Here is a 24,495-nt window from a genome sequence, read left to right as displayed (position 1 = left end):
CTTAAAAGGAACAAAATATCTGAAAAACGAAAGGAACTTTGTTGCTAGATCTGCTTTTAAAAAGACGGATACAATTAGAAATTGTTTCCCCTAGAGGAAGCTTGTGAAACTGTTGTTAGAGTTGATCTGGGGAATTTTGCAGCTGTAAGATTAAAGATCGTGAGACCAGACATTGACCTTGAACAAGAATCTGCCCAGAAGAAGCCTTAGTGCTTGCTTTTTGCAAGACAAGCGCTTTACTGGAACAGCTAAATGAGAAGATGGATTTGATGACTGTTGCAGTTGGCAATTTTGGACAAACAGTGAATACCCATATAGAAACCACTCAGGAATTAATCCAGGAATGTGCTTTGACAGAGCAAGTGGTGAAGAAGATAAAGGAGGAGGTTGTCACTGAACCTCAAGTAGTAGAAATGGAGAGAGCTGCAGCCTTGCAAGAACATAAGTTGTTGTTTCTGACGACTGAACCTGGAGAAAGTCAGATTTGGAGAGATGGAGTACTGTTTGGTTTGGAGATGGGAAGTTGGATAGATCCCCCTATGCAGGGATGTTTTGACTTTTCGGATCTGGCTTTGGGCCAGGTGGAGTTTGGAGTTGTGGGGGCCCTTAACCTTGGAGGGACTTTGAAACATGCCTTCAAATATCTTTTGGATTTCAGTGTTGATTATGGAGAATGGGCTGACTTGTTGAGAAGGGATAAAGATATTGTCAAGTTGAAGTCTCCCCGAGAGAAAGGAAGGAAATTAAGAATAAGATCAGCAGAAGACAAAGTAAAGTGCAGGTATAGACATGAAGAAGACCTGCAGAAGGGATGTGGAAAAGACTTAAGAGCCTCAGATAGAAGGTCACCAGGTTGATGGACTAGATGGATGGGAGAGAAAGGACTGACAAAACCCGAGACCAGGAAGAAGAGACGATGGATGAAGATTGGAAGAAAGTTTTAAAAATTCATTTAGAAAATCATTGTAAAATTAATGAGCATTAGAAAAATGTTGGAATGAAACTATTTGGCTTTAGTAGAAATGTTAAAAAGAATTATGTATAAATAAGATTTAAGTTTTAAGCTTTAGGGCTTTTTATGGTAAGATAAGGTTAAAATAAATTAAAGTAATTTAATGACAGAATATTGTGAAAGATGGAAAGGATTTGCTGAGATAATTAATAACTAGAATACAAAAAAGGGAGGTGTGAGGAGGTCGATGAAACAAGTTAATGAAAGATAAAGATTTGGGAATATTGGATTTGTTTTTAAATTTTTTGTTTATTTTTGTTTTTCGATTTTGATGTATTGAGTGTTTTGTGTGTGTTTTTTTTTACTTTTGTTTTTATTGACTTGTATTGTTTAATTTCTCTTTTTGTCTACCTTTTTTCCTTTTTCTTTTATTTCTTGTTTTTTCCTTTCTCTCTCTGTAATTTTCAATTTTCAATAAATATCATTAAAAAAAAAATATTAAGATTGAGAACAATGTGGAAAAAGCCCCCTGCGTGATTATAGAAATAAGGAATGGTTAAATAAAACAAGATAGAGAGTTATACCAGCGACTGACTGATTGAGAGAGGAGGTTGTCAATATCAAGTAACAAAGAAGATAGCAGAAAGATAAAGGATGGACATTTAGTTCTTGAAATCCAGAACATGGGAAGTCCCATTGAAATTATTTAATTTGGACTCTATAATTGGCTGTATTGTTTTTTGTTTCTGAATGTGGTAAGATTTGGCTTGATTTGTTATTAATATGAATGTTTTTTTCTTCTCTTTATTGGAAAATGAATAAAAATTATTTACAAAAAAAGAGAGACATTTTGGCACCTGAGGCAACCCCCCAAACGGTACACCCTCCCACTGGCCAGGGAATAAGGGATGAGTGAAGGTCTACATAAGAAACAAGGGAGGAGTAAAGACATTGGGAATAAGGAGGGGAATCAAAGGTCATCATGGGGGGTGGGGAGGAAGGGACTCATTCTAAATCGCACTAGGCGGGTACAGAACGCAGGAGACCCCAGAGGCCAGCTCCCACCATTTGGTCACCAGGGGTGGGAGGAGAACAGCAGGAGCCCCTATTTGTCAGGAGGCTGCTAGAGTGGTGGCACTGGGTGGGGTTGCTGAGAAGGAAGCAGGAAACCTGGTCTCCAAGGTAGCAGCGACATCATAGCTGTCGCTGCCAAAGTGGCAGCAGCAATAGGCAATGCACTCTTTGGGGGCTGGATCTGCTGCCCCTGTGGGTCCTGCCCCCTGAGGCAGTCACTTCACCTTACCTCATGGGTGGGCTGTGCCTGTATGAGTCTCATCACTGTGATGAAGGAAAGGAAATGCCACACACATAATTAGAATTCCAGTCTTTCTCTCGGATCTAGACTGGGAATAAGTACTGTTCTTTTGTTTGACCCAAGCAGTTTCTTTTCTTTGCCTGTCACTGATAAATGTGACACAGCAGCTTGTTATAAGCAAAAAGAGAAAAAAAAGAAAAAAGAAAACAGAAAACTTCTAGCCACGCTGCAAAATTAAATTTCCTGAAATTGCATAGGAATTAAGATTGCTAGGGTCTGTGTAACAGCCAGTCACCTTTTCTTTCACTTTTTAATGATCAAAACTACCAACAATCCTCTGTTAGTTTAGGTCTTCGCGGTTTCTCATGAAATAATTACATCAGAAAGAGCTGGTGGTTTATTTTTCCCTCAGGACACATGAATTAAGGGGTGGAAGAATATGTGGTTTTCCTCCCAGCAATAAGGGAAGCAGAGGTCATCCGTCCCCAAAAAGTCTAATTCATGCCTGGAATACAGCTTGCCTCACTTAAGGAGAATAAAATGTTGGTGGCAGAGCAAGTGCATCCATCTCAGCTTTATTTTCCTGCAGGAAAAGATACTACCATGTTAGACAATAATTTAAAATGTTTTAAAATATCCCATGGATACTTGAGCTGCATTCTATAATCCTGCTTGCATTGTAAGACAAAAGAATCACCAACCACAGTGGTTCATCTTAATTTTCAAAAAAATAGCCTTCCAATTTGAATGAAACTTATTTTACAATGCAATTCTGTGCATAATCCCAAGAAAGCGTGGGCAGCATTATACTGCTAATCTTTGCCAGCAATCATTTTTGCCCGTACATCTTGGGCTGTGTTTTTCCTGGGAATGGCTGTTAAAGCTGTGGCTCAATGGGTAGCTATGCAGTGGGAATTGGAGAGTGGGGATGTGTCCGACAGGTCTTTTAATCAGTGCCAAAATATTACTGACATGCTCAATATTAAAGAAATCTCCTGCTGTCCGAAGGGAACATCATTGATTTTAGGGCTTTGCAGAAGCTTCTGCATCCTCGCCAAATTCCTTTACTTTTCTAACTCAGTGGAAATGTTCAGGTTGTCAATGAAGTATGGAAATTGGGTTCAGGTTTTGAGGAGGGGCCGTGGGTCATTGCTAGAGGACATGCTTTACATGCACATGGTGGTCACAGGCTCCATCTTCTCCAATTAAGGAATCTTCTCCAATTAAGGAATCTTCAAGAGCAAGACTTCTGCCTGAGATCTGGAGAGCTGCTGTAGTCATGATAGCAGTTCTTACTTAGATGAACTGTTGATCTGACTCAGAAAAAAAGGCAGCTACCTGCCAACTTGCTCAAAGGGTCCAGGGAACAGGGATCACTGAACATAGAAAGTTGTCCACTCTGACTGACAGTGGCTCTCCAAGTTTTTAGGAAAGGGACACCCCAAGTCCTACATGGAGATGCCAGGGATTGAACCTTGGACATTCTGTGTGCAAAGCTGAGCTGCGGCCCTGAAACGTATTCTTTCAGCTGATCGTCACTGAAGAAATGTGAATTTTGCTCTCAAGGAGGGTGAGAGGTAAAATGGGCAGTGGACCTTTCTCTTCCCCTTCTTTACCTCTCATGACAGTGATAGCAATAAAGATGAGCACAGAGCTATTTATTTAGTGTCCAGGACATCATTTTCTTTCATCCAACATGTTCAGGGTCTGGACACTGCACCATCTTATCCAGGAGGAAAGGAATAGGTGAAAAGATTATCATAAACACAACCGATGTTGTGGCTTTGTAATGTGCCCCAAGATATTACCTGAGGCAGTCTGCAGGAAAGAAAATGGTGGCTTGGCCACTGATGAAATCACTCTTCGTGCTGCTCTTCTGTCTGCTAGTGATTCTGGAAACATATGAACCCACCTTTTGGCATGAAAACTTTGTTCTGAGTTAAGAATAGTGGGTACACTATTGAACTGTAATTTAAGCCAGGTAGGGAGTGGGGCTAGCTTTATCCTGGTGAGTTGGGAAATATACAATATCATCCACTGAACTTGCATTCATTTCATGGAGACGCCATCTTTCAGGTTCAGTCCCTAGTAAGGATGGAAGGATCTGTCAAATCTGGTTCTCTCAGTTTTTATTTTCTTTCTTCTTTTCAATCTTAAATTCAATTTTCAACATTTTTGCATCAATTTATGATGTAAAAAAAAATCCTCATAAAAATTCTTCAACGTTTTGGTGTGAATTTACCCTAACAAAAAATATTTGTACATGGTTCAGACCAATGTACACATTTTTGCAAGCAATTTATTTTGCAAGTATTTCTGTATGCTATTTTCACTAGCATCAATTTTTATGCACATTTCCCCCAATATGTGCATTTTTGGGGTAAACATTGTGTGGAGAATTGCACCCCATAATTAAGAGGTATGAATTATGAAGGATGACTGTTTCAGAAAGTAAAAACTACTCTTTCAGAAAGTGCAAATTAAATAAATACAGCTGAACTGGATCAAATTTCTTCTTCATGCCATCTACATGAGTCTGGGGCAAAAAACAAAACAAAACAAAACAAAACAAAAAATCCCCACAGAACTAGATGGACCATTGGCCTGACTTTGTGACCTTCCTGGTGTTGTTGGACTTCAGCTCTCATCAGTCCTTTCTAGCATGACCAGTGGTCTGGGAGGATGGAAGTTGTTGTCCAACACCTGGAAGGTTTCAGGTTCCTCATACCTACAGCAGAAGGCAGCTTCCTGTGTTCCACTGCAGTCATCATATCAGATGTTACTTAGCTCATCAGCACTCAGTTGCACATTAGATTTCCATGTCTTTGGTTATGCACTGTAAAACTAGGACAATGAGACAATATCTAGTGCTGCGTTGCCTCAGCAACTGACTCCACCCATTCTACTTCCCAAAGGCATGAACCCATTGAACTGAACTGGCCAATGAAACTGTGCATGTAATCTTATAACAGCTCAATGGGAAGAAAAGGGGAGAAGCAAATTGTTTAGCTTAGCCTCTGAGCTTGATGGAGTCTGATATAATTAACAAACTTGTGATATCTCTAGCAATTGTAATTCCAATTATTTGCTAGCTGAAGGCAAGTTTCTCTGCTCTGAGTTAGGAAATCATGTAAATAGCCTAATTAATATAATTTGCCTTATGTTCTACTTAGAAAAACAAAAACAAATATGTCATTTTTAAAAGAATAAATAACATGATATAGACTAAATATTAAAAAATATTCCATTTGCAGTCAGTTTGCAGAGCAAATATTGCATATTGCAAATCTTTTTTCTTTTGGCATTTCCAAGTAATTCAATGTTATTTAATGAAATTGTGATTGCTTCTTCCCCCCACTCTGCCAATTCTACCCAGCATTACAATAAAAGGGAAAACACTTCCTTTGAAAAAAATAAAGGAAGCTCATTTGCAGAAGTGTGTGTGGCTACATCTTCAGGGGACCACAGTAGACCAGAAAAGGCAATATCAGTTCCCATCTCCAGTTCTTTTAGCATCAAGAGATTTCATCCCAATGTAAATAAATATTGGGGGGAGGATTCCATGCTGATTTGATGGAAAGCTAAAATAAATAATTCTTTCATCTTCCTTTGTGGAATGAAGAGATAAAGCTACTTATAAAAGCTTACAAATCATCTTAACAGATTGTCTATACATTAATGTAAGAAAATTCAATCGCCTGAGGTAAAATAAATATATATTAGCTCTCCCTGCACCTGTCTTTAAAACTGTGCAGTTTTCATGACTCTCTGTTGTAAGAAAATTTCCCTAAGGTGATGATGGATGGATGGATGGATGGATGGATGGATGGATGGGTTTGGGGGTAGCAGGCTCCCTCAAACTCCTGGACCCAGTAAATGTTAGAATTTAACCAAGCCTCCTGAAGTCCTGGATCCAAGACTGGTTAAAATTTAAAACAGATTCCTACTCCGTGGTTCCAGTTTCCCATGTTCAGGAAATTGCCTGGGAGATGAGCCATTAAGAAAACAATGGGAAGGTAATAAGCCATTAAGAAAGCAAAGACTCTGAGCCAAACAGCAAAGGGCTAGGGGTGGGGACCTCCCTCATCTCAGAGTGTGTTAAAAGACAAAGCCAGAGTAGTTTGAAGTAGTTTTGGGGTCAGCTGTAATGTGGCCTAGAGGGAAAAGGTTGTAGGCTGTTTGTATCCAAGGTGGCAGCTACTGTATGAGAGAAACAATACTTTCTTGGTGTGTTAGTGCTGTGAGCCCCTCCCTCATAGGCTCAGGTTGTATAGTTGTGAAAATAAACCATATATCCTAAAGACGCCACAGTGTCTGCTGTGGCTCATTCCTGAAAGGAAACAAACTCTGGGTAAGTGTGCCTGAAACCCCTGGAATCTCACTGGTGTTGCATGCAACAATATGCATCTTCATGTGCATTACTCTGATGGATAGCCTTGTCAAAGAATTTGTAGGAATGTGAATCTTAAAGAATAGCTGCATTTAAGTTTGCATGTTGTTTTGGAAAGCGTGAATTAAGTAGTTTCTCATTAAAATGTGACCTAACCCACATCCCTATAAGTACATATAAAAGCACCGTGTTTGCATATGCATGCATATGAATCTCTAGATTAGCTGCAGGCATCTATGTTTAGATTTGGTATGTCAGTAGTTTACAAAGACTTGAATGTCTTTAAAGATCATTGTTTTACTTGTTTTAAGAGAATATAAATCTTTTTTCCTGGGCTTCTTCGGACTGGACTTGGACATCAAACATAATGTGGGTTCTTGCAGTACTTCCCGTCAAGGCTTTGTTGCCACTGCTCCTTTGAGCTTTGCTCAAATGCGTTTTATGAAGCAATTTTCACATATTACGTGTTAGTGCCAAAGTGAATTGTTTGTTATATTCACTAAGGTATAAGACAAGGAAGGGGGAAACCTCAATATGTCTTAGATGTAGCGAGCCATCTGCAGCCTTGTCTCTAGATATTGCAGTGAAGAATAACTCAACAATGGTAATTTCACCATAATAATCATAATGAGCAGATCATGCAGAGTTTTATTTATTTACAAGGTCTCCGAGGGCTCTTCTTTGGGGATCGTGTGGTGCCTTGAACAATTGATTTATGGACTAATCCATCTGTAGTTAATCTGAGTGGGTGGCTTGTATAATGCTGCAGTCCCTTCCTAGCATTTAAACCATCATTTAGCCAAGTAAAAAAGAAATGTGTGTGTGTGTGTGTGTGTGTGTGTGTGTTTATGCCCTATTCCTGTGAATGTAATTTTTTAAAAACTCTTGTAATTCCAAATTTTAAATTTTTATAATCTGCCCTAATAACAATAGCAACATACGCGTTTTAAATGTAATCAGTTTCTAGCAAATTCTAAAGAATCTCATAGTTTTTTGCAACAATAAGAATCGAGTTCTTAAAACATATCGTAAGCAAGATATCACCATCTAAAAATATGCAAGTATCAAAACTCTGAGCCATACATTCAAGCATTAACAGCACCAACTCCAAAATATATGTTTTTAACAATCATCTAAAACATGCACCTTCAGGGTAACTGTGTGTGTGTGTGTGTGTGTGTGTGAAAGAGAGAGAGTGAGTGTCTGTAGTGTTCCAGAGGGTAGGACTCACCACAGAGAAGGCATCCTCCAGTGATTATTGCATGAGATAGAAGAATTAGGCCAGCAGTGTTCATCCTGTGTTTGCCCTTCTTCCCATGCTGTCCCATCCTTAATGCTGCCCATGTATATATAATAGGGAAGCTTGCCAGCAGTCCTGATATGGCGATATCCAGCACACCTTTATTAGGCTGCTCCACTACAAATAATGTCTCCAGTGTGCAGACAACATTGAGGAGGGTACGGGGTGCCATCTCACCCTCAGGATTGTGGGTGCCCTCTGCTGCAACGCGGACGTGCGGCATCATACATGCAGGTGTGTGTGTGTGTGACATCGCACGCCTGCGTTGTGTTGGCCGGCACTGGCGGCTCCTCTTCTCCGCAGCCAGCAAGGCACCCTTTTCCAAAGGGAGGCACTCAGACTTGGAGGTAGAGTGACTCTGCCATTGTGTCCGAGCCCCACCCCCCGGAAAAGGGTGCCTCGTTCACTGGCACTCCCCTTTTCTCTACTGAGTGGTGGCAAGAGCCCAAGGGGTTCCAAGCACTCTCCCAGGATCTGTGTTCCTTTGGAGAATAGAGACATGGTGGAGACTGTCACAGCTTTAACCAATGTGGTTTATTCACCTATTTGCACCTTCAGTCTGCATGGAGGGAGTTCAGATCTCACAGCATGGTCATTTCAAGAGGGGCTTGTACCACACAGCAGTGCAGCCCTGGAGTCCAAGGCATCTCTCCTACCCATTCAGGTGCTGCTGCCGCTTGTCAGCTTTTCCCATTGACTTTGTGGGTGCCTGGCTCCAACAATTATATTATTGTGGGTGCCCAAGCACCCACAGCCCCCTGGAGATGGCTCCTATGGAAGGTGATGACATGAGGCATACACAGGGTGAACAGGTCTGGATTCACTCACCTGGCTCATGTACTTATAGTTGTGGGGGCCTGAAAGCCCAAACGGAATTTGTGTGAATCAGCAATAATGTTGTGCCACTTAATATATTCCAGGAATATAGCAAGAAATCAACTTGTTCATTTCATGATCAGGCGATACACATCAGCCGGTCCCCTCATTTACAAATTTCCATCTTTCAGGCCATAAAATCATCTGCTTACTTTACAAAAACAGTACTTTCTGTTAGATTATCATTTCATTTATGTAGAAATGGTTGCACTTATTTAAAATATATGAGCCACCACTGCAAGAAGAGCAGTCTCATAAACTACCTCCCTAGAAGACATTTCTCTCCCCCCCCCCCAATTCTCCCACCCACTAAAGCTTGACTGCTTTTTAAGATGGAGACAAGCACTTCAGGACTCAAGATTTAAAGCTTTCTTTTCTTCTGCCCACAGTAAAAGTAATAAAAGCTTTTTTATTATACAGAGACGGTAAACATATTTAGCAATAAGTTCAACAGCTGGAAGTATTAAAATGTCACCATTCAAAAGACAAGGGTTATATCAACTGAAGTCTGGTTGAAGAGATTTCACTGATTTGATATTCATTAGCTCATTAGTGGGGAACCCCAGCCCTGGGCCTAATTAGGCCACCCTATGTGGTCCCCAAGGCCATTTTGGCCAAGCCACACCTAACATTATATACTAGGGCTTGCAGAGCTTTGCAGGATCCACAAGTCTATGCCGCCAATAAGCTGATTGGTGCCATTGGCAAAGCCTTGTGCATGGCACTCCACATAGCTATTCACAAACGCTAACTTCAGTTCACCAGCAGAACCACAGCAGCACTTTGAAGTCATGGTTAGCAGGTGGTTCTCGGGGCTTCAAAGTGCTGTACAAGACTCTTTGCAAATTACCATGTTTAGTCAGTGCAAGGATTTCTGCCCCCACCACGGGACTCCTTGCCCGCCCCCCGTGCACACCTTGTGCCCTCCACAAATCCTCTGCAGAGGAGAGGAGGAAGGGTCTGTCAGCAGAAATCCTTGATCTAATGGGATGTTAACTTATGCTGGATTTTACCCAGGACTTCAAGAACCTCCCCGATGCACGAGAGGTCCTACTCTAAAGCAGAGTTCTATGATATTGTTACAAAATTTGGATGCCTTCCCCTTTCTCTGCTGAGCAGTGGCAAGAGCCCATGGGGTTCCAAGCACTCACCGAGGGTCTGTGTTCCTTTGGAGAATAGAGACATGGTGGAGACCGTTGTAGCTTTAAGAAATATAGTTCATCCGGCTATTTGCACCTTCAGTCTGCATGGAGAGGGTCCAGGTCATTTCAAGAGGGGCATGTACAGCAGTGCAGCCATGGAGTCAAAGGCATCTCTCCCAGCCAGCTAACCCACCCAAGATAGATCCCAGTCCTTCCTCTTCCTCCCTTTTCATCCCAGAACTCCTTGCTAAAACTCTCTTTTCCTGTCACCTCACCCCCCTGGCAACCTTCCAAACCCCTGTTTTTGTTCCCATCTCAGGGCAAGGAGGAAGGACAGTCCTCTTGCATTGCTAATGGCCCTCATTGTTTCTTAATGACCCTAGCTTGGCCTGCTGGTTTTGCTAGCCCAGGAATTCCTCTGCAACTGGTATTTCTCCCTTCACATCCCAAATAATCAAAATCCTGCCATTTATTAATGTCTAGGGGTTAGGGGGGTCCTCCCACAAATCTATAACAAAATGTTTCATCTTGTTTGGTATTATCCACTCTGATTGGCAGAGGCTTTCAAGACTTCCATTCAGGGAGCATACCTTCTAAGTCCTACCTGAAGATGCCAAGAACACTGGACCTACTGCATGCAAAGCATGTACTCTACCACCAAGTTACAGCCCTTTTCCTGATCATAGGAAGCTGCCTTATACTGAATAATCAGACTATTGACACATCCAGCTCTACAGTATTGTCTACACTGAATATCAGCCGCTCTCTAGGCAGGCATTTTCCCCTAACCGTCTTCTCTACACCTGAGATACGTAATATATATAAAACTACTCTGCCACCTATGAATATAAATAGACGGTGAGTAGTTTATGAAAGAACAGGCTTCAAAACACACCAACACACATTCTTTATTGTTGTGTGTATATACTTTGCCATACACCCCATTCCTCCTGAATTCCATTATGCCTAGGAGAATTTCTCAAATTACTTCCATTGGAGCATATGGAGCTTGCCACAGCTTTCAGTTCCTTTGGCTCATTTAAAGCTTTCCATCCCACCAGTGTGTATGTGCACATTGATAAACCACCAGAGATGCTAGCAAACCTATTTCCTGAGCCATTTATTTATTGGAAAATAAATTCAGAGGATTGTTGAACCTTCCTCCAAGGAGAGGCAAGCTTTAAAAGCCCCAGAATTCATCTCCCCCTCAGACTAAAATCCAAATGAGAGAACAATTTCTGGCTCAGTTCTGGTCACTTAAATTTGGGCAGGTTCTGAATAGAACTCAAAAGAGTTTTCCTGTCAACTGAACAGGAAAAAACTAAACCATACTGCTCTAGTTTCTTTCACCATGGCTTGATCGCTAGAAATTAGTGATGCATTAAAATATTTCCTCCAACTTCTTGAAAGTTTTCTTCCACTGTGAATGAGGCTTTTGTTTGCCTAATTCACGGGATGCTTTAGGTGTGGGGTTGAGTTTTATTTATCATGGTGAGGTGGTTAAGTGTGTGTGTGTGCGCACACTTGCATTACCTTTCCCTCAAACATTTCTCGCACTGTTCTGCAACATCCCTTGCTGCTCCCACTTCCTAATTTGAAACAAAACAAAACAAAACAAAACAAAACAAAACGCTATCGGAGCAGTTACCTTGTGATGTCTTCTCCTGGGTTTAACTGTAGCACCAGAAAGGCTGGCTACTAAACACCTCAGATTGGTGCAGTTTTGTTTTTTGTTTTTCAGAGATGTCCTTCCTTTTACCTTTAAAAAATAAAATAAAATTTTAATTTTTTAAAATCCACATTATTTTACATTAAGAAAAATGAACAGTGTCAGACATACAGTCAGCTGTACCTCACACTTGCTCTAAAGCTGGGATTGTTCACTGGGTCTGGTTGAATCCTGGGTTCCACACTGAACTATGCCAGTTCAGGTTGACTTCAGATTTGGCCAGATCAGACTGAGGCAGTCTTGCATCAATTTGGATTGGGTCACCCTGGCAAAATTCAGGGGTGCCCCAAAGAGGGGTGGTTGGGTGGCAAGAAGAGGGGGGAGAATGAGATGCACAGGCAGCTTCCATATATCTCTTTCTCCCACACCTTGTCTGTATGACACTATAAAACTAGAATTATTCCAGGGGGCAGATCTGAATCAATTCGGCCATGGATCATCCCAGGTTGGATTGAGGACACTCTGGGTCCTTAGTTTGGGCCGTAGATTAGATTAGCCCAAACCTGAAGTTGGTGGGAACTCAGAGTACCCCCTTAAAGGGGTCTAAGTGGAAGTCTCTGTCCAGAAGCCGTGTGGGGGAGATGGGCCATAGAGCTTCCAGCAGTATCCTTAGAATGGTCACCTCAATAGATTAGCATTTTGGGGAGGCCAAAATCCTTGGCACGAGGATTTCCGCCATCCCGCGGAAAGTTGTGGCCAATTTTCACCCCAGACCATTGTCTTGTCCAGTTTGTTCCTTCACACCCTAGCTGTTGCCATCACCCTGGGGAGGGGAGGGGGAGGTGCTGTAACTGGGCCTGCAACTGCATTGCAAGATTTGGAACAGTGAAAATTTTGGAAGACAATTATATTTCAGTTTGTGTACTGGTTCAGGGACAGGAAATCAGATTGTTTCTCATTAAAACGGAAATTGAATTGAATTTCTTTCTTTTTTTTAAAAGATATTTATTAAAGTTTCAACATATTGCAAAAATAAGAGAAAAAAGAAAAAGAAAGAAAGAAAAGGAAAAAAAATAGAAAATGAAAATACAAGGTAAAAACAGTTAAAAACAGATCAGTCTTTCCATATCTTATCTTTCATTTGCTTGTTTCCCTGACCTCCTCACACCTTCCTTTTTTGTATTCCAGTTCAATTAGTTAATTCAGCAAATCCTTTCCCTCTTTGATTTTATCTTAATCTTTTATCTTAATATATTATAACTTTAGATTATCACCTGCTAACAATCCATTTTTACGTATTCCTTTATAATATTGCTGCTAAAACCACTTAACTTCAATCCAACATCATTCTAACTTTCATTAATTTTGCAGTATTTCTGTAGATAGTCTTTGAATTTCTTCCAATCTTCTTCCACCAACTCTTCTCCCTGGTCTCGGATTCTGCCAGTCATTTCTGCCAGTTCCATATAGTCCATCACCTTCATCTGCCATTCTTCCAGAGTGGGTAAATCTTGTGTCTTCAAATACTTTGCAATAAGTATTCTTGCTGCTGTTGTAGCATACATAAAGAAAGTTCTATCCTTCTTTAACACCAATTGGCCAACCATGCCCAGGAGAAAGGCCTCTGGTTTCTTCAGAAAGGTATATTTAAATACCTTTTTCATTTCATTATAAATCATCTCCCAGAAAGCCTTAATCCTTGGGCACGTCCACCAAAGGTGAAAGAATGTACCTTCAGTTTCTTTACATTTCCAACATTTATTATCGGGCAAATGATAGATTTTTGCAAGCTTGACTGGTGTCACGTACCACCTGTATATCATTTTCATAATATTCTCTCTTAAGGCATTACATGCCGTAAACTTCATACCTGTGGTCTATAACTGTTCCCAGTCAGCCATCATTATGTTATGTCCAACGTCTTGTGCCCATTTAATCATAGCAGATTTCACCGTTTCATCCTGAGTATTCCATTTCAACAGCAAGTTATACATCTTTGACAAAATCTTGGTTTTGGGGTCTAACAGTTCTGTTTCCAATTTTGATTTTTCCAGCAGGAAGCCAATTTTCTTGTCCAAATTATATGCCTCCATTATCTGATAATAATGAAGCCAATCTCGCACTTTATTTTTTAGTTTTTCAAAGCTCTGCAATTTCAATTTATCTCCCTCTTGTTCCAGAATTTCCCAATATTTCGGCCATTTGGCCTCCATATTGAGCTTTTTCAGAGCCTTCGCTTCCATCGGTGACAGCCACCTTGGAGTTTTATTTTCAAGTAGATCCTTATATCTTGTCCAGACATTATACAATGCTTTCCTGACAATATGGTTTTTAAATGCTTTATGTGCTTTGACCTTATCATACCACAAATATGCATGCCACCCAAATACATTGTTAAAACCTTCTAAGTCCAAAATGTCTGTGTTTTCAAGAAGCAGCCATTCTTTCAGCCAACAAAATGCGGCTGATTCATAGTAAAGTTTAAGGTCTGGCAGGGCAAATCCACCTCTTTCTTTTGCATCCGTTAGTATTTTGAATTTTATTCTGGGCTTCTTGCCCTGCCAGACAAATCTGGAAATGTCTCTCTGCCACTTCTTGAAACAGTCCATTTTGTCCACAATTTGCAGTGTTTGAAACAAAAACAACATTCTTGGCAATACATTCATCTTTATCACAGCGATGCGGCCTAGCAGTGAAAGCTTCAAATTTGACCATATTTCTAAATCTTTTTTCACTTCAGTCCAACATTTTTCATAGTTATCCTTAAATAAATTCACATTTTTAGCAGTCATGTTAACCCCCAAATATTTCACTTTCTTAACCAGTGTTAATCCTGTCTTCTTCTGAAACCTCTCTCTCTCAATCGCTGTTAATTTTTTCTCTAAAACCTTAGTTTTTAACTTATTCAGCTTAAAACCTGCAACCTGACCAAATTCTTGAATCAGTTCTATTACTCTTTTAGTACTAGATTCTGGCTCCTGTAATGTCAATACTAAGTCATCTGCAAATGCTTTCAATTTATACTGTTTAGCTCCGACTTGTATACCCTTAACCAATTGGTCCCTTCTAATCATGTTTAAAAGTACCTCTAGGACCGATATAAAAAGCAATGGGGAAATTGGGCAACCTTGTCGTGTCCCTTTCTCTATCTTAAATTCCTCCATCACCACATTGTTAACAATTAGTTTAGCCTTTTGTTCAGAATATATTGCACTTATACCGTTTTCAAAACCTTGACCTACCCCCATCCCCTGTAAGTTCTTCTTCATAAAATTCCAAGAAATATTGTCAAAAGCTTTCTCCGCGTCCACAAATATTAAAACTGCCTTGGTATTAATATTCACTTGTAATTTTTCTAAAATATTAATTATGTTTCTCATATTATCAGACAAGTGTCTACCCGGGAGAAAGCCTGCTTGATCTTTATGAATCTCTTCCACTAGCACTTTTTTTAGTCTTTTAGCCAAAATATCTGCAAAGATTTTATAATCCACATTAAGCAGTGATATGGGGCAGTAGTTCTTGAGCTGCGTCTTTTCAGTCTCTGTTTTCGGTATAAGTGTAATATACGCTTCCTTCCACGACTCTGGTGCCCTTTTCCCTTCCAATATTTCATTACAGACTTCCTTTAAAGGTTGTACTAACCATTCTTTCAAAGATCTGTAGTATCTAGAAGTCAGTCCATCCGGTCCTGGAGATTTACCTAATTGCATATTCTGAATGGCACCTTCTACCTCCTGTTCAGTTATTTTATAATTCAACATTAATTTGTTTTCTTGAGAGATTTTTTGTAATCCATTTATTTTCAAAAATCGATCTATATCAATTTCTTTCTGTGGCCCTTGTGTATATAATTGTTTAAAGTACCTCTGGAAACAGTTTCTAATCTAGACTGGGTTCTGTATGTTCTTTCCTTCCACTTCTAGATTTATAATAGTGTTTAGTTTTTGTCTTTTTTTCATTTGCCAGGCCAACAATTTCCCACATTTATTAGCTGACTCAAATGTCTTTTGTCTCATTTGTTTAATTTTCCATTCTATTTCCTGATTCCCAGATTGCTCTTTTTTCAACATTAGTGTTCATGTTTATCTCGAAATAGTCTCTCAAGGTTTTTTTGGGCCTTCTTAGTCACTTCTTCATCTCTAAATAAGGTGTCATTCATCCTCTATCTAAAAGAGCCAGTTGGTGTTAGTTTCATCTCCATCTTCACAGCATTATGGTCGGAGCAGGTTTTTGGACAAATTTCCACTTTTGTCTTTGGTGCCATTCCTCTAGTTACCCATATTTGGTCAATTCTTGTCCATGTCATTTTGGCTTCAGAGAAGACGGTTCCCTCTCTACCCAAGGGATTCTTTGTTCTCCAAATATCAACTAAATCCAAGTTGTCTGTCATCTCAAAAAAGGTTTTCGGTAGTCTACCATCCTTAGTGACTACCTGTCTTTGTGCCTTGTCCATATTTGTAGATACCACTCCGTTCGTATTCCCCCATCAAAATCACATTATAGTCCAAATAGTCCATCAATTGAATTGAATTTCTTTCACATCCCAAGACTACCAGAAATCAGCAGGCAAAGATAGCCACGGCAGGCAGATAAGCTTTACTATCAGGTAAAGTCTGCAGGAGGCTTCTGAATGGGGTATAGCTACAATGGCTGGTTGAAAAGTTGATGCCCAACTCTTCTCTCAATTTGCCTTTGACTTCTACAACACTAGATCAAGTTCTTAATCCCTATTTATCTCCCTTATCATAACATTAACACTCAACATCTTTCCACATGCAAACATCATCGGGAAATGCTAATTTGTTTGTATATATGCTGAACAAAGCACATTCCAAAGGATGAGCTCTGAGATTCTGTTACCTGAAAAGTAATCCAGTGCTACAACAATCAATATGAAGACAGCATTTACATCATCTTGTCTTCCTGTGCTTGCTTTTCCTGGCATAATCCTGGGTCGAAGTCCAATTCCCCATTGCCTTTGATTCAGACATTCCACCATTTTTCACCTTGTGGAGGTCTTGATGAGATGTAAAGACATGCATGAAATAAACAAAAGCTAGAACCTACCATCTGAGTTCCATTAATGACTACCCTTTACCACTTTTGCATTATACACCATCATTTGAAATAAGTAAAAGCAAAATAGTGCCTAGACTCCATCTTTGAGAGGTCCCTGGGCAGCATGTATGCTGGTGGAACAGCTAAGGCTTACCTGGCTGTGATGGTGACTGCTAGCTACACTTGGGCTGCCATTTTCCCATAATGCTCCATAGCGATACTGTGCCAGGGTACTGTGGGAAATTAAAATGACAGCTAGATTGCTGCTGCTTAGAGCATTGGTCCAGGAAACATAATAATAAACAGGGCCCAAAACAGATGTCAACAGTGGGGTTTGCCAGAATGGGGAGGTCCAAACAGGTGTGCAAGAGTAGGGAGGTCCAAACAGTACTCAGATGCTCGGTACTGACTAGTGGAGGCTGAACCATTAAAGTGAATGGGGTACTGCCCTACCAATTATAGTCTACTCCTTAGTCATCATCAGCTATCATGTGCCTGCCTTCTTACTTACAACCAGTCTAGAGGGTGGCCTTGACTTTCAGTCTACTTCTTAGTCTTAGTGTTGCCCTGTGCAGGAAGGAGGAGGAGGCAGCGGTGAAGAAGGAAGGACAAAATTAGAATTCGTTGGTTCTCCCTGTCAATAGTTCTGGCTCCTCCTACTGTTGGTATGACCTTTTTCTTCCCCACCTATTCCAATGGACACCAGCCATCTCTGATGCTCATACTGGCCCTTATTGCCATGGCTTACACCTAAGAACCGGCCACATTTCTCTTCACTCCCAAGAAAGTTGCTTTGTATAGAGCTGAGCTACACAGTCAGCAGCTCTCTGTGTTGAATATGGGCTGTATTTCCTCAGAAGGCACACCCAGTCACATACATACCAATGTGCATGTTCTGGCTGCACATCCAAAACTAGCTCATCAAAGATAAAGAATAGATGCGGATGTACAAAGCATTTAAAATACCCCTTTCTTTCCGCCCAGGGAGGCCTTGTCCTCTGCTCGCACTTCAGAGCTGGTGTGTCGCACAAGGATGTGCCTTGGAGGCAGCAGTTTTTCCTCGTCCTTGTCCACTCTCCTGCAGCAGCTATGAGCTGCCCAAAGGAGGAGGCCAACAACAGAGGTCTTGGAGAGGCAACGGGGTGTTCGCTTGCAGCCGCCACTGCTGCCACTGCTCAGGACGAGCACCAGCCCATCCTCCTCCCTGAGCTCGGTGGCTGTGCTGTGGGGGGAATAGGGACATTCTGGGATCAAATAAGAAGCCAAGATGGCTCTTGTAATTCCGGGACTTACCATGGAAAATAGGGATACTTGGAAGGTATGCTAACTATCCTAGCATCATGCCCCCACTTGCACCTTATCGAAGTTCTTGTGATGCACTTCTTCATAAACTTTCATGTATCAACAAATCTTGGCTCTCTGGTTCCATCCTTTGCTTCCCTCACTTCTCTAAGGCTTAAAAAGGATCACTGGAATAAAAACAACAAGTGGAATGAGTTAATCATTATTTCACGGTGTATTCTTCACCTAGTAATGGCAGTGCTTGATCTCCAAATGATCAAGCCAAATGACTCCATTCAGGTCTCTCTATCTGGGCCCATTCTCCCCGTCTCCTGGAAGTATGTACTTGAGAAAATGCTGCCCTTTTGCATCCCAGCTTTTCCCACTTTTAGAGCAAGTGAATTTGCCCAAGTCACCACTTGGTCACTTTGTTGACTATTCCAACTGCAGAAAGCCTGTCTGGATAATTTCCAGTTAAAACTCTACTCACACAAGTTCTATATATCAAGCACGTGCTGTGTCCTATCAAATAGATGTGGAACAATATTTTATTCTAGTCTTGTAGGTAGACTGAAAGCTCCCTGACTGCTTTGCTGTGACTCGAAATGCCTGATGCATTTTAGCTCCTAAATCAATATTAGTTTATGTCTAAAACTCTTGGTTTTATGATACAAGTCTCATTGACCTATATTACAGCTGTTCTCTCAACTCCAAAATCATATCTAGCCTCATTGGAACAGGTTGCACAGAAGGACTGGGTCCAAGGTCACTCTGAGTGGTGTGGGAACTGCCAAATTCATTTGAAATGTCACACCAAGTTCATGTGCATTCATTTTTTATTTGTTTACAGCACATAACAGCAAAAAAAACCAAAACCAAAAGCCAACAAACAGACGGTGCCTACAAGAAATCAAACAAACATATGCAATATAATCAAATATTTAAGACATACTGCTCCTTAGTTATCAATTCATCGGAAAGCAAAAATGTTGACTGGTCAGTATTAAATTGTGTCTACAACATGCAATAATAAATGGCGACAAATGAAACACAGAATTAGGAACATGGAACACAGGAAGCTGCCTTTTGTAAATTGCTTTAAGTTTTTTTCTACGATCAACTGGTAAACAAATTTAAATAAATACATATATAAATATAAATTTAAATAAATACATACATACCAAGTCAGACCATTAGATCATCTACCTCAGTATTGTCTACATTGACTGGTAGTTGCTGTCCAGGGTTTTAGGCAAGAGTCTCCCAGCTGTATCTGGAGATGCTAGAAGATTGAACCTGGGGCTTTCTGCATCTAAAGCAGATACTCTACCATTGAGCTAAGAGCCTTCCTAGTTATTCAGTTTTGAAATTATTTTCATTTGTTTTTAAAGGATGTTAACTTAGGCATTGCCACAATACCCCACTTCTCCCATTATCCAGTCCTTTACATTCGAAATATTGGATAATTTCCAGTATTTAGAATATGACAAGTCTGGCAGCTACAACCATCCAACTAAACAGCTCCATATGTTCTTTATGTATAATGTCTTTTGTAAATGTTTATAGAGTGAAAAGCATCTTTTACATCAGGGGTGGGGAACTTATGACACTCCATATGTTGCTGGACTCCAACTCCCTGCAGCCCCAGCCTGCATGGACAGTGGTCAGGCATGATGAGAACTATAGTCTAGCAACATCTACATGGCCGTCAGTTGCTCACCTCTGGACCTGCATTAACAATTGTACAACTAAGATAGTTCTTATATCCCCCCCCCAAAGGAACTGCAGCATTTTATTTAATGAACTTTATTTTAAAATCTATGTCAGAATTTGTTGTAGATGTCAGAACTTGAACTGCACAGACTGAAGCATTTGGTTTTTTTAAAAAAAAAAAAAAAACACAACACAACAGGAATTGCTCCCCCAAGTCTCTAGCCCATGCTGTTCTGGTAATGTAGGATTGCAGAAAACCAGAATGGGAAGAACTACAAGGCACCCTGACTTGATTCTGCCCTTCCTTCATGGTTTCTGCATTTTTTTTCATTATCATAAAATTGGAATGGTGTGGAATCACAAAGAGTAGCGACCACTCCACTTTTATAAGGTAAGAACTAGAGGTATGCACCAACCCCAAGGCTGTGCACAGATACCTGTTTCAGCACTTTGGAAAACAGCCCCCTCAGTTGACATCCCACTTCACTTTGGCTCAGTTCTCACTTTGGCTCAGATAAGCTCTGGTTGTGTCTAAAGTGGCCTATTTAAGTTCTTAATTCTGGATTCATCCAAATCTGATGTACACCCCTAGGTTGAAGAGGCCTGTGTTATGTGTGTGACAGAATTCTGACAAGACTTAACTATGAGACTCTTGCCCTGTTCATGCATTACTTACTTGTAAGGCACTCACAGCTAGAGCATGGCCATGCTTTATGCCCCAGCCCAATGTTGCACTGCCATGGAAGTTCCATCTTTCAACATTGTGCACTGAGCAAGTTGAAGCTTATGCACAAGGGCTCCATATCATAAGGAACATACAATTGCATTGAATTATTGATTGCATGAAGCCCCTAGGCACAAGACATTGGGATTCCCTTGCAGCTCAGCATGTGGACATTAAAGGGTGGAGTTTGGACAGCTACACAATGCCATTGATTCACTCTTTCACTGTGCTTGTGATGAGCACTTGACAAACAGCAGCAGAAGGAACCATTCTTGTGACAGAGTGAGGATTCTCAGTAGCTAACCTGGTGACTTCTCATCTGAGCATCTGTTGATTGAATAGTGTAAACAAAGATAAGTGAGTAATTTGAGCATTTACAGAAGAAAAACATCTCAGTAAACAGATGACACACTTAGCTCATATTAGTCAGTCAGTCAAGCAAAGGAATCATGACACTTGGAGGAACACAAGACAAAATTTACTGGCGGGATTTCATCACCATTGATTTTCCATATCTGCTTGAGGGCTTCCCACAAAAATATAGCATTCTGCTCAGATGCACGGCATTCCTCTGTAATTGCAGAGATCAGCCCAGGTACACAGGCAGATGATTGATGCAGTGGCCTAGCAGGAGGAACCACAAACCAGAGAAGGTGCATTTAAGTAGGATTGTGAATCTACACCACACTGTTTTCTTTCTCAGTGGAGTTCACCTCACCCCCTACTCCCAGCACAGAGAAAACATGATGGAAAATGTGTCCTTGTTAAAACTTCTGCATGTGAAAGGCACAGTGACAAGGCCAGGGGGGGGGGGGGAATTGGTCACATTAAATGGACTAAAATATAAAAGGATGCATCCCATGTTTGAGTTGCCTCCTGAAGTCAAGTCTATTAGCTAAGGAACAGCAGCAACCATATCCTCCATACCAGATTCTTCTAGAATCCTTTCCAAATCCAAACGTCCAAAAGGTTAACCTTCTCTCTCCCCTGGTAAGCTAACCAGCTGACATCTTACATGGATAGGGAACCTGTGGCCTTCCAGATGTTATTGGACTGCAGCTCTCATCCGCCTCAGCCAGCATGGCCAATGGTCAAGGGATGATGGGAACCAGAGTCCAGTAATACCTGAAGAGCCATAGGTTCCCCATCCCTGGGCAAGTAAACGCTTGTGCAGTCAGGTAATGGCTGTTGGAACCTGGAAAAAACAGCAGTTCTAGACTGTACCTCCTAATCCAAGATGTAACCTTCAAATCAAGAGTTAGCAACTCTAGTCTCTCTTAAAATTCTATCTTGTTAGCATTTGGAGATTTTCTTAAATAAATTTTCTTCAACAGGCAGGAAAGTTTCCTTCTCTAGAATAAAATTTCCTGCTAGACCAGCACACGCTCAGATGCCTATATTGGGTTCAATTTGTAACCATCAGAAATGAAAGCTTAGGAGGAGGAAAACAAAGCTGGAGCCCAATCTGCTGGCAAAATTAAGGTTTGCTAATGGTTTTTAACAGCACACACAAGGAAAATAATGTAGTGTTATTGTTGTCTTTTTAAAAAATGTGCTGGTAAACTGCTGAGGGGCTCAGTGTGGAAATTTCATATCTTTCCAGAATTAGAGGGCAATGTGAATTCCCATGTTGTGTTTTCATCGCAGCATTCACACATTTAACAATTCCTGATGAAAGCTACTGAATGTGATGAAATATATAATTCCCCCCCCCCCCGCAAAAGCCATTTGTGAAAGGATTATGGAAATAGTCATTTTTTCCCACTTAGAGCAAACAGTTTCTATAATTTTTCACTGTGTTTTTCATCCCCCCCCCCCAAAAAAAAAGAGGAGGAGGACCATTTCTATAGAGTGTGACAAAAGGATTACTGGGCTGGCTTCCATTGCATTACAAGGCTTGCACCACCTGCTCCCAGCTTCTGAGGTCTGCCCTTCTCCTTAATCCTAGCTAAAGGGAGGGATTCTCCAGAAGGGTGCAGCTTCATTGTGTTCTGTCAGCACCAACCAACAAGGAAAGCAATTGGTACCAACAAGGAAAGCAATTATTATGCTACGTTTTCCTTCTGGGGAGTGTGCTTGGACTGATTAGGGTGGAGGCAAGCACATGGAAAACCTTACATAACAATGAAAGGTCCACATTTATGTTCCAGGTGAAATGCAGCTTGCATACGACTCAGCTACCCCCTGTGATAAACTGGTTTAAAAGAGCATAATATCAGCCATGCTGCATCAAACTGAGCCCCATCTAGTCTATTTGGCTGGAGAGGCCAACCTTTCTTAATGAAGGAGATTGAAGGTACAGATCTGGAAGGCACTGCCTCTGAAGATGAACCCCATTGGATCATACCAAAGACCAGTGGCGTAGCGTGGGGGGTGCAGGGGGGGCCGGCTGCACCGGGCGCAACATCTGGGGGTTAGGGGGCGCAAATCCACGGGTTAGGGGGCGCAAATTACTTGCCTTGCCCCGGGTGCTGACAACCCACGCTACACTACTGCCAAAGACCCACCACTGTTCCCACAGTGGCCAACCCAATGCTATGAGAAGCCAGCAAGCAAGACCTTAGTTCAACAGTGCTCTCCCCACTTGTGATTCCCTGCAATTGGCATTCACAGACAATATTGCCTCTAGCAGAGGAGGAAGAACATAGCCATCATGCCCAGCAGCCAATGATAGCCCCATCCACCACAAATGTACTCTTTTGAAGTCATCCAAGTAGGTGGCCATCCCTAGATCTTATGAGAGTGAATTGGATTTATTGTCATGACTGACTTCCATCTTGCAAAAAGGCATTCTATTTTATTGCTCTTCTACCCCCTCCCAACCTTCCACCTAACAAGGGCAGCTAATTCCTTTTTGAAGAGTTGGCGAACTATGCTGGAATTTGCAAAGTTTGGATTTTCCTCCTCTGGGTGAACCATTGCCAACACAGTCCTAGGCATGTTTAGTCTGAAGTAAGTTCCAGTATATCCAAAGGAATTTAATCCCAGGTTGAAAATATATAGGATTGCAGCCTGAATGTGTTTAATGATGCAGGGCTCATTGGAGCGCTTCTGTTCAAGACAGTGCCTCCATCATGCATTGTAATCCATCTAATGTTATCGTCCCAGCAACCTTGTGATGTATGGATATGCATTATACTTTGTGATGACTATGGATATGCATTATATCTGAGCAGGGATTGGAACCCAGCTCTCTCCATTCACTATCCATTACACTAGTGTTCTTCAGACTTGGGTCCCTAGATGCCATTGGACAACAACTCCCGCCATCCCTTGCTAGCTTAGTCAATAGTCAGGGCTGATGGGAGTGGTAGTCCAACACCACCTGGCAGTTCAAGGCTGAAATCAGCTCTTGCACAGAAGAAAGGCACAGGAGTTGAAAGAAATCAGCAGTCAAGTAGTACACTCACTGTGTATACAGGGGGAGTATTTCCACTCTGTGTTTGTCTCTATACTGAGTGCTGAGCTATATATAAAGCTACCATTCTGGCAAACAACAAAATTTAAAGCAACCTAAATGAACTGATCATCAATAGTAATTAGGCCACACTTCTATTTGCAATTAATCTATTAATATGCTGTAAACAAATATGTGCTGAGAAAAACAGAAGTGGTGGAGTTCATTTCTAAAAACTGAGTAGGCTACAGGCATATTTCACGCTTTGTTGTAATGGTATCCAATATGCCAGGTGGTCCACTTCTTCTTTGCTGGAAAAATGCCATCATGAGTGGGAGGTGCAGGTCATATCAAAGCATCCTAGGACAGGAATCCAGTTAAGCTGGTGTGAAATAGCAACAGCAAAGACGGAACCCAGTTGGATAGCTTTACGAAAGATCAGAAGAACTGCAAGAGATAGGGGCTACATTGCCATAGTGTTCTAGGGGACTGGTAGCATGCATATGGGGCTACAGCATTAGGGCATATAAAAGGAAACATGAAATACTTTGGAGAGAAGAATAAAACGGGCAATATGGGAGTTCCTTAGATCAAGGTGCTTATATACATTTTCTTAATTTTCTGTCACAACTTTTGTTAGGGTGCAAAAGCATTGGGCAGGATCCCACAGCCAAT

Source organism: Podarcis pityusensis (genome assembly GCF_964106645.2).
Source record: "Podarcis pityusensis genome assembly, chromosome: Z".
Lineage (NCBI taxonomy): Eukaryota > Metazoa > Chordata > Lepidosauria > Squamata > Lacertidae > Podarcis > Podarcis pityusensis.
Note: the sequence above shows the minus strand (reverse complement) of the source record.